Source organism: Myxine glutinosa, chromosome 3, assembly GCF_964187855.1.
Source record: "Myxine glutinosa chromosome 3, kmMyxGlut1.1, whole genome shotgun sequence".
In the NCBI taxonomy this organism is placed as follows: Eukaryota; Metazoa; Chordata; class Myxini; order Myxiniformes; family Myxinidae; genus Myxine; species Myxine glutinosa.
In genome coordinates this window covers 90,546,395-90,561,093 of record NC_136263.1, presented here as the reverse complement: position 1 = coordinate 90,561,093, position 14,699 = coordinate 90,546,395, and positions in this window count along the sequence as shown.

Here is a 14,699-nt window from a genome sequence, read left to right as displayed (position 1 = left end):
GCTGCCACACCAACCATTTCAACTGCAAATGACAACATGGATCCACTGGATCGTTTTGTTGTTCTGCTCTACGATCGAACAAGCAGCCAGGAACATGTTAACGATGCCCGCAAGCATCTCTTCACCCAGACTGGTAGATCAATAGAGGCTATCCCACCAACGCAAGAAGCCCTCAGACAACACATCAAGAGAGCTGCCTACCAAGCCGGCTTTTGTTGGGGCCAGATGATGATTTGCGCACCTGAGCTCCCATCGCCAAGTGAATGGGGTTGGAAACAGAGTAATAACGGCTGGGGGATATATTGGACAACCCTCACAGAGGCAACTGAGGCATGCCGACAATTGATTAGATGTGGATGCAAGAAGGGTTGCAGGAAACAGTGCAAGTGTGTTAAGGCCGCACTCCAGTGCTCAGCTCTGTGTCACTGTGCAGGGGAGTGCACACGATAGTATACAGGAGGAATAACACACCTGTTACATATACACAAACATGTGGAAGACTGTTTTGTAGACTGTTTTATAGTGAAAGTCACTTCCACAACGTTAATGTGGCATTTTCACTTCATTTCCATTGTGTTTCTGGAGTTTGCTCAAAATAGCTCAAAAAGTAATTATTTTTGTAAAGAATAAGGACCAAATAAATGTTATGTGAGTTTGTTGACATTTAATTATGATCTTACAACCTGTTTACGTGAAAAAAACATCATAGGTGTGCTTGAGCAATAAGTAAATCTAGTTTTATAGACATCGGTACTGTGTATCTTATTATCCGTAAACGGCCATTTTTAAAATGGCCGCCATTTTGTCCCTAGGAAAAGATTTGAATGCCCCTATATCCAAAAATCTTCCTAGTAGTATGCTCTATCAGTGTTCAAAATTTCATGCTTGTATCACCAAAAGCACAATTTTTTCACATATCTGCTGGGCTATTCGGAGTTTAAGGTGACACAATATTCCCGATTATCGGGTGTTTTATCGAAGTCTGGACAGTAATTAGTCTGGACAGTAATTAATGCACTTTGTAGTGTTTCCACAAGGTACTTTGCTATTATTTGTGGAGAGGTGAAGGAGCTGTGCTCCTACGCGAGTTAAAAGGATTGACGCGACAAAAGACGGGAATTCATCCGAGTTTCTTTATTCCACAAAACCAAACTCGGGTACTCTGAAAAGCCCGTTTATCGGGCAGCAATATATATACAATCAAACGCGGCGAGAGTGGGCGTGCCCAGGCGAGCCCGGGAAAGGCAAGTCTGGACGTGCCCGGGAAAGGCGAGACTGAGCGTCTCCGGGCGGCCCGGGCGAGCCCGGGAGAGGCAAGTCTGGACATGCCCGGGAAAGGCGAGACTGAGCGTCTCCGGGCGGTCTGGGCGAGCCCGGGAAAGGCGAGTCCGGACATGCCCGGGAAAGGCGAGACTGAGCGTCTCCGGGCGGTCTGGGCGAGCCCGGCACAGCGATCTTTCCCTTTAAAGGGGGTCCTGATGACCCGGCCGAAGCGACCCCTGGAGGGTCGTGGGGGGGGGGCGGTGTGGTGGTGGGTGGTCGAGCGGGGGGAACCGTGGACGGAGGGCGGCCTCGCCGTGGAGGAAGGGCCAACCGTGATGGTTGGTCGACGTCCACGTGCGCCGGCTTGAGGCGGTCCACCGAAATCCGGTCCGACCTGCCGCCGACGTGGATGACGAAAGACTTGACGTCCCGTCGCAGGACCCGGAAGGGTCCGTCGTACGGCGGCCGGAGTGGCCCCCGGTGTGCGTCATGACGCACAAAAACGTACTCCGCTGTGCGAAGCGCTGGTGGGACGTAGGACTGGGGGCCACCATGGCGGGACGTCGGCACGGGGGCAAACCGTTGGGCGGCCTCCTGGAGGTCCGAGCGCTGGCGAGCCGCGGACCAGGGACTGGTAGCGTCGGGCACGAACTCGCCCGGGACGCGTAACGGCTGGCCGTAGACGAGCTCGGCGGTGGACGCCTGGAGGTCCTCCTTGGGGGCCGTGCGGAGGCCCAAAAGGACCCACGGCAGCCGGTCGGCCCAACCGCCGTCCTGAAGGCCGACCATGAGCGCGGCCTTCATAGAGCGGTGAAAACGCTCGCACAACCCATTGGCTTGGGGGTGGTAGGCCGTGGTACGATGGAGCTTGACCCCCAGGTTGCGGGCGACCGCGCCCCACAGCTCGGAGGTGAACTGCGGACCGCGGTCCGAAGAGATGTCCGCCGGTGCGCCGAAGCGGGCGACCCAGGTGGCGATGAAAGCCTGCGCCACGTCGGCGGTGGTGGTGGAAATGAGGGGAACGGCCTTCGGCCACCTGGTGGTCTTGTCCACCATGGTGAGCAGGTGTGTGAAACCTCGTGTTGGGGTAAGGGGGCCCACCAGGTCCACGTTGACGTGGTCGAAACGCCGTTCGGGCACGATGAAAGGCGCCAGCGGGGCCTGGGTGTGGCGGTGGACCTTGGTCCGCTGGCAGGCCGTGCAGGCGTTGGCCCAATCGCGGACGTCCCGTCGAAGTCCGTGCCAGACAAAACGCGCCGACACCAGCTTCTGGGAAGCTTTCCGGCCCGGGTGAGAAGGCCGTGGAGGGAGGCGAAAACGCGGCGCTGCCAGGTAACGGGCACGATGGGGCGAGGCTGGCTTTGGGAGACGTCGCAGAGCAGGACAGTGTCCGCGGAGGGGAGGTCGGCCAGGCGGAGGCCCGTGTCCGCCGCTCGGATGGCTTGCACCATGGTGTCGGTGGTCTGGTCGGCCGCCATAAGCGCGAAGTGCACGCCGAGGTGGACCGCGTTCGCGCTGGCCCGAAAAAGACAGTCGGCCACGGCGTTGCCTTTTCCGGCGATGTGGCGGATGTCCATGGTAAATTCCGACACGACGGAGAGGTGGCGCTGCTGGCGGGCCGACCACGGCTCCGTGACTTTGGCCATCGCGTAAACCAATGGCTTGTGGTCGACGAAAGCCGTGAACGGGCGGCCCTCCAGGAGGTGGCGGAAATGGCGAACGGCCAGGTATAGACCGAGGAGCTCGTGGTCAAATGTGCTGTATTTTAGCTCGTTCGGCCGGAGTTGCCGGCTAAAAAAAGCGAGTGGCTGCCAAACCCCGTTCACCCATTGGTCGTGTACGGCGCCCACCGCGTAGTCGGAGACGTCCGTAGTGAGGGCGATTGGAGCGTCGAGCACCGGGTGAGCCAGCAGCGTTGCGTCGGCGAGGGCCAGCTTTGCACCTGTGAATGCCGCGTCCATGGCTGCGGACCAGACGACGTCATGCTTGGCCGGCTTGCCCCGGAGGGCTTCGTAAAGGGGCCGCATGAGCTGAGCAGCGCGGGGCACGAAACGGTGGTAGAAATTCACCATGCCGAGGAACTCCTGCAGGGCCTTGATGGAGCGGGGACGCAGGAACTCGGTGATGGCCTCGACCTTGGTTGGCAGCGGCATGGCCCCGTTTCTGGTCATGTGGTGGCCCAAAAAGTCAACGGCCGTCGTGCCGAAGTGGCATTTGGCCGGGTTGACGACTAAGCCGTGCTCGCTGAGGCGCTCGAACAGTGTTCGGAGGTGGAGGAGGTGCTCAGCCCGGGACGTGCTGGCGACGAGGATGTCGTCCAGATAGATGAAGAGGAACGGCAGGTCACGCAGCACGCCGTCCATCAAGCGTTGGAACGCCTGGGCCGCGTTTTTAAGGCCAAACGGCATTCTCAAGAATTCGTACAGGCCGAACGGCATGATGATGGCCGTTTTTTGGACGTCGGCCGGCCTGACAGGTACCTGGTGGTATCCCCGTATTAGGTCAACTTTTGAGAAAATGACCCGCCCCGCCAAACGGGCGGAAAATCCTGGATGTGTGGGACCGGATACCTGTCGGGGGTGGTAACATCGTTGAGGCGGCGGTAGTCGCCACATGGGCGCCAACTGCCCCCCGGCTTCGGCACGATGTACAGTGGCGAGGCCCACGCGCTATCGGAGCGCCGCACGATGCCGAGGTGCTCCAATGCGTCAAACTCGGCTTTTGCCACGGCGAGCTTGGCCGGGTCGAGACGGCGGGCTCTGGCGTAGACCGGCGGTCCCGTAGTTGGTATGTGGTGCTCGATACCATGTCTCACTGCGACGGCCGAAAACGTCGGCCGCGTGAGGGCCGGGAACTCTGCAAGCAGGCGAGCTAACTCGTTGGCCGCCGGGAGGGCGCATGCTAGTTCGGTCGGTGCGGAGCTGCTCATCGTGCATGCCAGGGAGCTGAAAGTCTCGGCGTTGACAAGGCGACGCCGTTTGACGTCGACCAGCAGCCCATGTGCGCAGAGGAAGTCGGCGCCCAGCAAAGCCATGGGCACGCTCGCCGTCACAAAGGTCCAGCTAAAGCGCTGGTTGCCAAAGCAGAGGGTGACGTTGCACGGGCCGAAGGTGCGGATGGCCGATCCGTTGGCAGCGACCAAGGAGGGGCCGCAAACGGCGGTCTGCCTGTCCTGCTCGGAGGCGGGTATGACGCTCAGTTGGGCGCCGGTGTCACAAAGGAAGCGCCGCCCGGACACTTTGTCCTTGATAAAAAGCAAGTTGCCCGAGTGGCCGGCGCTCATGGCTGGTAATGAACGCCGGCCAGGTCGTTTGCCGACTTGCCGAAAGTGCACGGGGGGCGGCATGTCCGAGCCTTGTGTCCGAACCTGGCGTGGTAATAACACCATGCCTGGTCAGGTGGAGGCCCCGGCCATCGTGTTGGGAGTGGTCGGCACGGCGTGGCGGCCGCCAGTTGCACCGGCAGTTTGGACTCCAACCGCACCGGGCGCTCGGGCACCATGGGCGTCGCCTCGGATGGCGGCGGGCTCCAGGTAGCCGCCCCGATGTGCTGGCCTGCCGAGGAGATCTTGTCGGCTTCCCTGGCGAGGGCGCGGGGATCCGTGATCTGCGTGCCTGCCAGGGCGAGGCGTACCTGGCTAGGCAGCTGGCGGAGGAACAGCTCTCGGAAAAGAAAATGCGGGGAGTGCTCAACGAGCAGCGATAGCATGTAGTCCATTCGCTCGGACGGGCGTGTGTCGCCGAGCTCGGGCAGGTCGAGCAGGCGTCGTGCGCGTTCTGTCGGTGAGAGGGCGAATGCATTGAGGAGGAGCGTCTTGATCGCGCCATACTTGTCAGCGGCGGGCTGGTGCTGGAGGAGGCCCAGTGCGCGGGCCACGGTGGTGGAGCCGAGTCCCGCTACCACATGGTGGAAGCGGGTGTCATCGGCGGTAATGCCTCGCAGGGCAAACTGGGAGTCCGCCTGTGCGAACCAAACCACCGCGTGAGCCTCCCAGAAGGTAGGCAGTTTAAGGGCAACTGCCGTGTCCATGTCGGGGGTCCCCAATGAAGGAGCTGTGCTCCTACGTGAGTTAAAAGGATTGACGCGACAAAAGACGGGAATTCATCCGAGTTTCTTTATTCCACAAAACCAAACTCGGGTACTCTGAAAAGCCCGTTTATCGGACAGCAATATATATACAATCAAACGCGGCGAGAGTGGGCGTGCCCGGGCGAGCCCGGGAAAGGCAAGTCTGGACGTGCCCGGGAAAGGCGAGACTGAGCGTCTCCGGGCGGCCCGGGCGAGCCCGGGAAAGGCAAGTCTGGACATGCCCGGGAAAGGCGAGACTGAGCGTCTCCGGGCGGTCTGGGCGAGCCCGGGAAAGGCGAGTCCGGACATGCCTGGGAAAGGCGAGACTGAGCGTCTCCGGGCGGTCTGGGTGAGCCCGGCACAGCGATCGCTCCCCGGTTGCGTCCCCGGCAGGTGCAAGGCGATTGTGTATGTTCAGCGGCAACCGCTACAGAGGTGTCAATTTGGGGTTTTGGTGTTCTTTTAACTCTCCATCTGTCTTGGTAGTGCTTTCTCTTCAAAATGCTTTACCTTGTCTACTGCAGTTCAAACCATGGACTTGCAGGGATGAGGAAGTTGAGCGACATTAAACAGGAAACTTACGTTTGCCTGAACTTTCCTGAGTCCTGAGTGTAAACCTCTATTATCTTTCCAACAAAAGCACTACTACTACTACTACTACTACTACTACTACTTTAATGGTCCCAATTATTCCCACCTTCGATCTTGTCAGGTCAGCCAGGGATTGTTTTTGGTCCAAGTCCATCAGCAACCATGCAGCTTGTCAGGAATGACATTGGAATGAAAGTGACAGAAACTTTCAATTTGTTTAGGGTACCAAAATTACTCACCTACTCTTTGTGAAAGGCACAATGGTATCTTTTACTTTTTTACCAACACTTTTTGCTTCCCAATATACTGTATATTGATATATTTCCAGGCAAATTTGTCTTTTTCCAGCAGCTAAGGATCATAGAAGAGAATGCACAAATACAGTATGGATACAGTATCACAAGTATCACACACACACACACACAACAGTATCACAAGATACAGTATCACAAGATACAAGATACAGTATCACAAGTAAAACAAGAGCGAGAATTGCTTTGCCATGCATGCCCCTTACCAATGTGATATTTTGTAAGTCCAAAAAGGGCATAACTGTGAAAATTAAGGAAATGCCCTGACACTCGAAATTATTCTGTTCCTTATCATAATAAAACCATGTACCAAGTTTCAGTTTAATATGCTATATGGTATGGGGAAAAAGGCTGAAAAAACCACAGGATGGATGGACAGACAGACAAACGCATAGACAGATGGAGAGCAAACCTGTAGTCTCTTCCAGTGAAACGTAACAGGGACTAATAAGGACAACGAGAGACATTAGTGTCATGAAGTTAATGGTTCCATCCGAGCGATGCCCTCCGTCTCCTTCACATTACTTATGATGCTATTCCGACGCTGACCACGTGGGGAGGATTTTATATACCATCTGTGAGTAAGTATGGGTCATTCCGCTTTATCTTGTGTCTTCGAGATGGTAAGATTGTTGCAAGACATGTTCTACATTTGTTAATATCTCTGCAATGGCGTAATTGGAGTTCTCTGGAGTTCCACAAGGCAGTGTTCTGGGCCCTGTGCTTTTTCTGGTCTTCATCAATGATCTCTCTGACTCTCTTGAAAATCCTCTGTATCTCTTTGCTGATGACTCTACTCTCTGTCGCTCCATTCTTCATCCCTCAGATCGGCAGTCTGCTGCCTCCTCACTCTCTGCAGACCTGGACAAAATCACAGACTGGGCAAACAAGTGGAACATGTCTTTCAATCCTGACAAATCTCACACTCTTACGATGTCTCTCCGAAAAGACCGACTGGACAACCCTCCCATCCACTTTCTGAATAATCCTCTCCAAGAAGTTCTGTCACTCAAGCTTTTGGGTCTCACTATCTGCCATGATCTTTCCTGGGAAAACCACATTTCAAATCTGGCCTCCAAAGCCAGTCGCCGACTGGGCATCCTCCGTCATGCAAAGTCCTTCCTTGGCACACCTGAGCTCCTCACCACATACAAGGCTTTCATCCGCAGCTCAATGGAATACTGCTCTCCCCTCTGGGCTGGTGCTCCTGCCTCACACCTAGCTCGTCTTCACGCTGTTGAAACCAAAGCATTCAGAATCATTGGAATCTCCCGCGATGAAGCTAACTCCAAGGGCCTCTCACTCACTCACCGCAGGCAGGTTGGTGGTCTTTCCATCTTCTACCGACTCCTCTCTGGCCTTGCCCCCCCAGCTCTCTCTGGGCTCTGTCCCGCAAATATTCCTACAGGTCGCACAAGATCTGCCTGCAACCCTCTTATGGTCAAACTGCCAAAATCAAAACTCTCTGCTCACCTTCACTCCTTCATTCCTCGCTTCTCCCGCCTCTGGAACAAACTCCCTCACTCTCTTCAATCCCACTCCACCCTCCAGGTCTTTAAAACTGCTGTTCACCACCATCTCTTATCTTCCCCCATCCAAAAGCTTGATCTTTTCTACCCCTGCTAATTTCACCCCAATTCCACTTTTTTGAAATACCAACTTCTGTCCTGGAAGTCCTTGGTGTCCTTGTGTTTTATACTTCTCCCTCCACCCCCCCCCCTCCCCACGCCTCCCCCCCCCCCCAAGCCCTCTCCCACACATCTCCCTGCTCTCAAATGTTGTGTTTGTGTGCTTCCCCTTCTCTCCCCATCTTGTTTTCCGCTCCCTCTTTTTGTGTGTTTTGTTTGTCTGGTTGATTTGTTTGTGAAGTAAATGTTAGCTCTTTCACGAGCCTCGATTCAGTATACAAAAAATAAATAAAAAAATTAAAAAAATAGTAATGGAAGTGCTCAGAGATGCTTGCTTAATAGCTTTTGTGTTCTCTTTGTAGATCAGTTGCATTCAAGTGAATAAAAGCTCACAGCTTTGGAGTTCTTGGTGAATAGTTTCGTTTTACCACATTTTTATTCACTTGAATCCACGCTTGGAGCCATGGAGAAGCTGCTTTGCCTGGAGGTATTCTCGGGCGACCCTCAGGCTACGAACGCCGCAGACCAATGGGAGTATTGGTACAACTCTCTCCAGCACTACACCGCGGTGGTTCCGGATCTCACCGAGCCGCAGCGGCTATCGATTCTGACCTGTCATGTCAGCCTCCCGGTCTACGGGTACATATCCCTCTGTACCACCTACGATGCGGCAGTGACGATGTTGCGTGGCATATATGTCCGGCAATGAAGTGCATTGTACGGTCGACACATGTTGGCTACTTGGCACCAGGAAGCATCGGAGAGCCAGGATCACTATATCCAGGAGCTGATACGCCTGGGGAAAGGTTGTTTGATGGAACAACGAACCATTGTGGAGTCGACCGATGACTTGATACGAGATGCGTTTGTCGCTGGAATCGTTTCGCTGGCCATCAGATTACGGCTGCTGGAAGAAACCACGTTGACTTTTCAGCGAGCGTGCGACAAAGCACGTGTACTACAGCTAGCAGCATCCCGCACGGAGGCATATGGTGGATCCTATCTCACAGTGGGGGCCGCTGCCAAGGCACGGCCGGAGTCGACCGCATCGCCCGAACGGGCACTCACGGAATCTCCAGACGCCTCTCCGGAGGTGCCGATCGTTGGAGACGACGGGAATCCGAACGCCGCCGCTGCAAAATCTGCGGCCGAGAATGCCAAATCGTATTTTTGTGGCAGTAAGAGACACCCTCGCTCGGCGTGTCCCGCCAAAAATTGTGAATGTCATAATTGTGGGGAAAAAGGTCACTTTGCTAAAATGTGTCAGGCGGCTACATCTACCCGGCACTTGACTCTCGCAGGTACGCACACCTCACAGTCGGCAAGTGGCGTGCGCAGTGCCATGCTACCGGTGCTCGTGGAAGGGATCCGCGCGGAGGCGCTTATTGATACAGGAAGTTCTTCTAGTTTTGTTAGCCACGCATTGGTACGACGTCACGGCTGGTCAATGGGCTCGGATACCCATCAAATTTACCTGGCTTCGTCGGGATATAGTGTACACACCAAAGGCGTTTGCTCCCTTAAACTCATGATCAATGATAAATTGTATGTGGATGTGAAACTCGCGGTGATGCAGGAATTGTGCGCCGATGTACTGTTAGGACATGACTTCTTGAGCAGACATGGCTGGTTGGAGATGCGTCTGGGGGACGGGAAGAACACTCTTTCGGTTTGCAGCCTAGCCGAGATGACGATAGATCCCCCTGCTCTGTTTCCCAGCCTGACGGCCGATTGCCGACCTGTAACCGTGGAATCTCGACGGTATACTCGTGCCGACGCCGCATATATCACAGAGGAGACCGAGCGTATGCTCCGAGAGGGCATTATAGAGCCGTGGAGAGCGCAGGTTCTAGTCGTACACTCTGACAATCACAGGAAACGCCTGGTCATCGATTACAGTCAAACAATTAATAGATTTACGCAATTGGACGCGTTTCCTTTGCCGAAAATAGATGACCTGGTCGAGGAGGTTGCCAAGTTTAGGGTCTTCAGCACTTTGGACCTTAAATCAGCATATCATCAGATACCAATCAGGGAATCGGACAGACCCTACACCGGATTCCAATCGGAAAGACGACTGTATCAATTTTGGCGAATCCCTTTTGGAGTCACAAATGGGGAACTGTGTTTCCAACGCGCTATGGACGACATCTTGGTTAAAGAGAATTTGCAAGACATTTTCGTTTACGTGGATAACTTGACAGTCTGCAGACTGTGGAAGTGTAACTCAGTGTAACATATTGATTGGCCCTGGTAACTTATTAATTAACCTGGTAACAAAGCAGATACATTTTATGTGTATGAACAATGTAATCTCTTGAAACACCTGGTCAAGGCCCCAGGCTAGAGCACCCCCCCCCTGCTGTGATTTCCATTTACACAGCAGGAGGGGAGCGAGCTGATGCCAGGACTCGGTGCGATGCATGACCTCGGGACATTAGCGGAGAGGAGATTAAGTCCAGTTTGGCGATATAACGAGAGCAAACGTTGAGTAAAACACACTTGTCCTCAGAAGCCCTGCCCGACGGAACGATGGAATGAACGAGGACTTGCTACGTGAAGCGCTGACCGAACGGGAGTGTCGGATGAACGAGAAGGACCAGCGAAAAGAGTTAACCTGATCCATTATATTATGCGGTATCATTTTGGTAATTGGATGAAGTGAATACAGTTTAATAAACTAGACCTTTGTAACCTGTGTCCGGTCGTTGGAGTCCTGTGAGTCCCCCAGTAAATTCCCTGACAATCTTGGAGGCACCGCTGCGATCAATTGTACAAGCAAGTCTTCTTTAAAAGGTGAGTGTGTCTTGTCTTGTCCAATATGATTTACGAACTTGGAAGTTATGGGTACATACATGGGGGAGCAGAAGATCTGGGGCTTCTTTACGCACCGATACCACGATATAGGTAACGTAACGATAATCCGAGGAGTGTAACGTATTTTTGCGCTGTGTAAATAGATGCGCCAGCTACGCTGGTTATTAGAAGCCTTACCATGAACTAGGAGCAAGATCGTGCCATGAGTGCACCATGGGACGATCTGCTTCCAGGACGTGTAAGGCCGGTACACTCGTTTACCCACCAGCACACGGATAAAGTACTACTTTTTTTTTTGCACTTGTTCGAAGCACTTGACTTGATCGGCGCTTGGCGAGCGACAGGGAACCGGGAAACGGAATTATATTTATATATATATATATTTCCAATATGGTACACCGGCCACAACGATTTTAGCGATTATCCGAGTTTTTTTTTTAACGATTTCTGTAAATACGTATTTTTCCTGCGCTGTGTAATTCTTCTGACACGCGCCACGTAGAAACGCACCACTGATGTGCATGAAGCGACTTGTTTGCCGGTTCGGTAAGGTCCGTCCGTACACGTGTACAATCGTGTACACCCGTTTTAAATAAATAATTTTTTTCAGTTTTCCCGCCATGCCTATAAATTCATGACAGACAACCCCCCTCATGCCGGTCCAGAATTATGATGAAAGATGGCGATTGAGAAAATAAAATTGCATCAAATTTTGTCCAGGTCCATCAAGAAGCCTTTGAGACATGCTTCACGGTTGAATAAAAAACCACCGTTTAGAGTACTTTTTTTTGTTCAAAGCACTCGACTTGGAGCCAGCGACTTGCTCGGCGGGGGATATAATTTTAGATATATATATAGTACGGGCATGCCCTAGTGAGAGATAATTACAGGAAATGGTGTTTTGTGAGTAGCAACCACTCTCTGGTCGAGGCTCATAGAAAAAATTGATACTTATTGATTTGGCACGCTTACAATAGATATTAATGGCGAGGGTTCTGTGGTCGTTCGTTTTGGCTTTGCGAATGGACCAAAGAGACAAAGTGAGAAAGAGAGACAGACAGAGAGAGATAGACAGAAAAAGAAAGAAAGAGAGACATAGAGACAAACAGAGATAAAGATGATAGTCAGACACATAGAGAGAGACAGACAAAAAGAGATAGACAGAGTGAGACAAAGTGAGAAAGAGAGACAGACAGAGAGAGATAGACAGAAAAAGAAAGAAAGAGAGACATAGAGACAAACAGAGATAAAGATGATAGTCAGACACATAGAGAGAGACAGACAAAAAGAGATAGACAGAGTGAGACAAAGTGAGAAAGAGAGACAGACAGAGAGAGATAGACAGAAAAAGAAAGAAAGAGAGACATAGAGACAAACAGAGATAAAGATGATAGTCAGACACATAGAGAGAGACAGACAAAAAGAGATAGACAGAGTGAGACAAAGTGAGAAAGAGAGACAGACAGAGAGAGATAGACAGAAAAAGAAAGAAAGAGAGACAGAGAGACAAACAGAGATAAAGATGATAGTCAGACACATAGAGAGAGACAGACAAAAAAGAGATAGACAGAGTGAGACAAAGTGAGAAAGAGAGACAGACAGAGAGAGATAGACAGAAAAAGAAAGAAAGAGAGACATAGAGACAAACAGAGATAAAGATGATAGTCAGACACATGTTTTACAGATGGATACAGGTGGGACAAAGGGAAACACCGTATCAAGACAAGCCGACCAATCAAGGGAAACCAGAGACTTCTACTTCAGATACTCCTTGAAAATGGTGATATTTATCCTAGGAATGGGTTCTCTGGTAGTGGGGACTCTGTGTTGTATGGATTATTTTGGGGTAATGAGGGAACAAAACGCAACACCAGCAAATGATACACAGATATATGATCATGCGGAACGACAAAAGCAGAAGAGTAGTTTGATGAAGGATAAAGACACACCTTTAGAATCCGATGGATTACACGGGATTAATACTTTTTTACATTTAGCCCATACAAGGGCTGCTATAGCAAATGAAAGTAATTGTTGGAACTTGCTGTTGGAACTTGCTGTTGGAACTTGTTGGAACTTGCTGTCGGAACTTGTTGTTGGAACTTGCTGTTGGAACTTGTTGTGGCAACTTGTTGGAACTTGTTGTTGGAACTTGCTGCTGGAACTTGTTGTTGGAACTTGTTGTTGGAACTTGCTGTTGGAACTTGTTGTTGGAACTTGTTGGAACTTGTTGTTGGAACTTGTTGTTGGAACTTGTTGTTGGAACTTGTTGTTGGAACTTGTTGGAACTTGTTGTTGCAACTTGCTGTTGGAACTTGCTGTTGGAACTTGTTGGAACTTGCTGTTGGAACTTGTTGTTGGAACTTGTTGGAACTTGTTGTTGGAACTTGCTGTTGGAACTTGTTGTTGGAACTTGTTGGAACTTGTTGTTGGAACTTGTTGTTGGAACTTGCTGTTGGAACTTGTTGTTGGAACTTGCTGTTGGAACTTGTTGTTGGAACTTGTTGGAACTCGTTGTTGGAACTTGTTGTTGGAACTTGCTGTTGGAACTTGTTGTTGGAACTTGTTGGAACTTGTTGTTGCAACTTGCTGTTGGAACTTGCTGTTGGAACTTGTTGGAACTTGTTGTTGGAACTTGTTGCAACTTGCTGTTGGAACTTGCTGTTGGCACTTGTTGGAACTTGTTGGAACTTGTTGTTGGAACTTGCTGTTGGAACTTGCTGTTGGAACTTGTTGTTGGAACTTGCTGTTGGAACTTGTTGTTGGAACTTGTTGGAACTTGTTGTTGGAACTTGTTGTTGGAACTTGCTGTTGGAACTTGTTGTTGGAACTTGCTGTTGGAACTTGTTGTTGGAACTTGTTGGAACTCGTTGTTGGAACTTGTTGTTGGAACTTGTTGTCGGAACTTGTTGTTGGAACTTGCTGTTGGAACTTGTTGTGGGAACTTGTTGGAACTTGTTGTTGGAACTTGTTGTTGGAACTTGTTGTTGGAACTTGTTGGAACTTGTTGTTGCAACTTGCTGTTGGAACTTGCTGTTGGAACTTGTTGGAACTTGCTGTTGGAACTTGTTGTTGGAACTTGTTGGAACTTGTTGTTGGAACTTGCTGTTGGAACTTGTTGTTGGAACTTGTTGGAACTTGTTGTTGGAACTTGTTGTTGGAACTTGCTGTTGGAACTTGTTGTTGGAACTTGCTGTTGGAACTTGTTGTTGGAACTTGTTGGAACTCGTTGTTGGAACTTGTTGTTGGAACTTGCTGTTGGAACTTGTTGTTGGAACTTGTTGGAACTTGTTGTTGCAACTTGCTGTTGGAACTTGCTGTTGGAACTTGTTGGAACTTGTTGTTGGAACTTGTTGCAACTTGCTGTTGGAACTTGCTGTTGGCACTTGTTGGAACTTGTTGGAACTTGTTGTTGGAACTTGCTGTTGGAACTTGCTGTTGGAACTTGTTGTTGGAACTTGCTGTTGGAACTTGTTGTTGGAACTTGTTGGAACTTGTTGTTGGAACTTGTTGTTGGAACTTGCTGTTGGAACTTGTTGTTGGAACTTGTTGGAACTCGTTGTTGGAACTTGTTGTTGGAACTTGTTGTCGGAACTTGTTGTTGGAACTTGCTGTTGGAACTTGTTGTGGGAACTTGTTGGAACTTGTTGTTGGAACTTGTTGTTGGAACTTGTTGTTGGAACTTGTTGGAACTTGTTGTTGCAACTTGCTGTTGGAACTTGCTGTTGGAACTTGTTGGAACTTGCTGTTGGAACTTGTTGTTGGAACTTGTTGGAACTTGTTGTTGGAACTTGCTGTTGGAACTTGTTGTTGGAACTTGTTGGAACTTGTTGTTGGAACTTGTTGTTGGAACTTGCTGTTGGAACTTGTTGTTGGAACTTGCTGTTGGAACTTGTTGTTGGAACTTGTTGGAACTCGTTGTTGGAACTTGTTGTTGGAACTTGCTGTTGGAACTTGTTGTTGGAACTTGTTGGAACTTGTTGTTGCAACTTGCTGTTGGAACTTGCTGTTGGAACTTGTT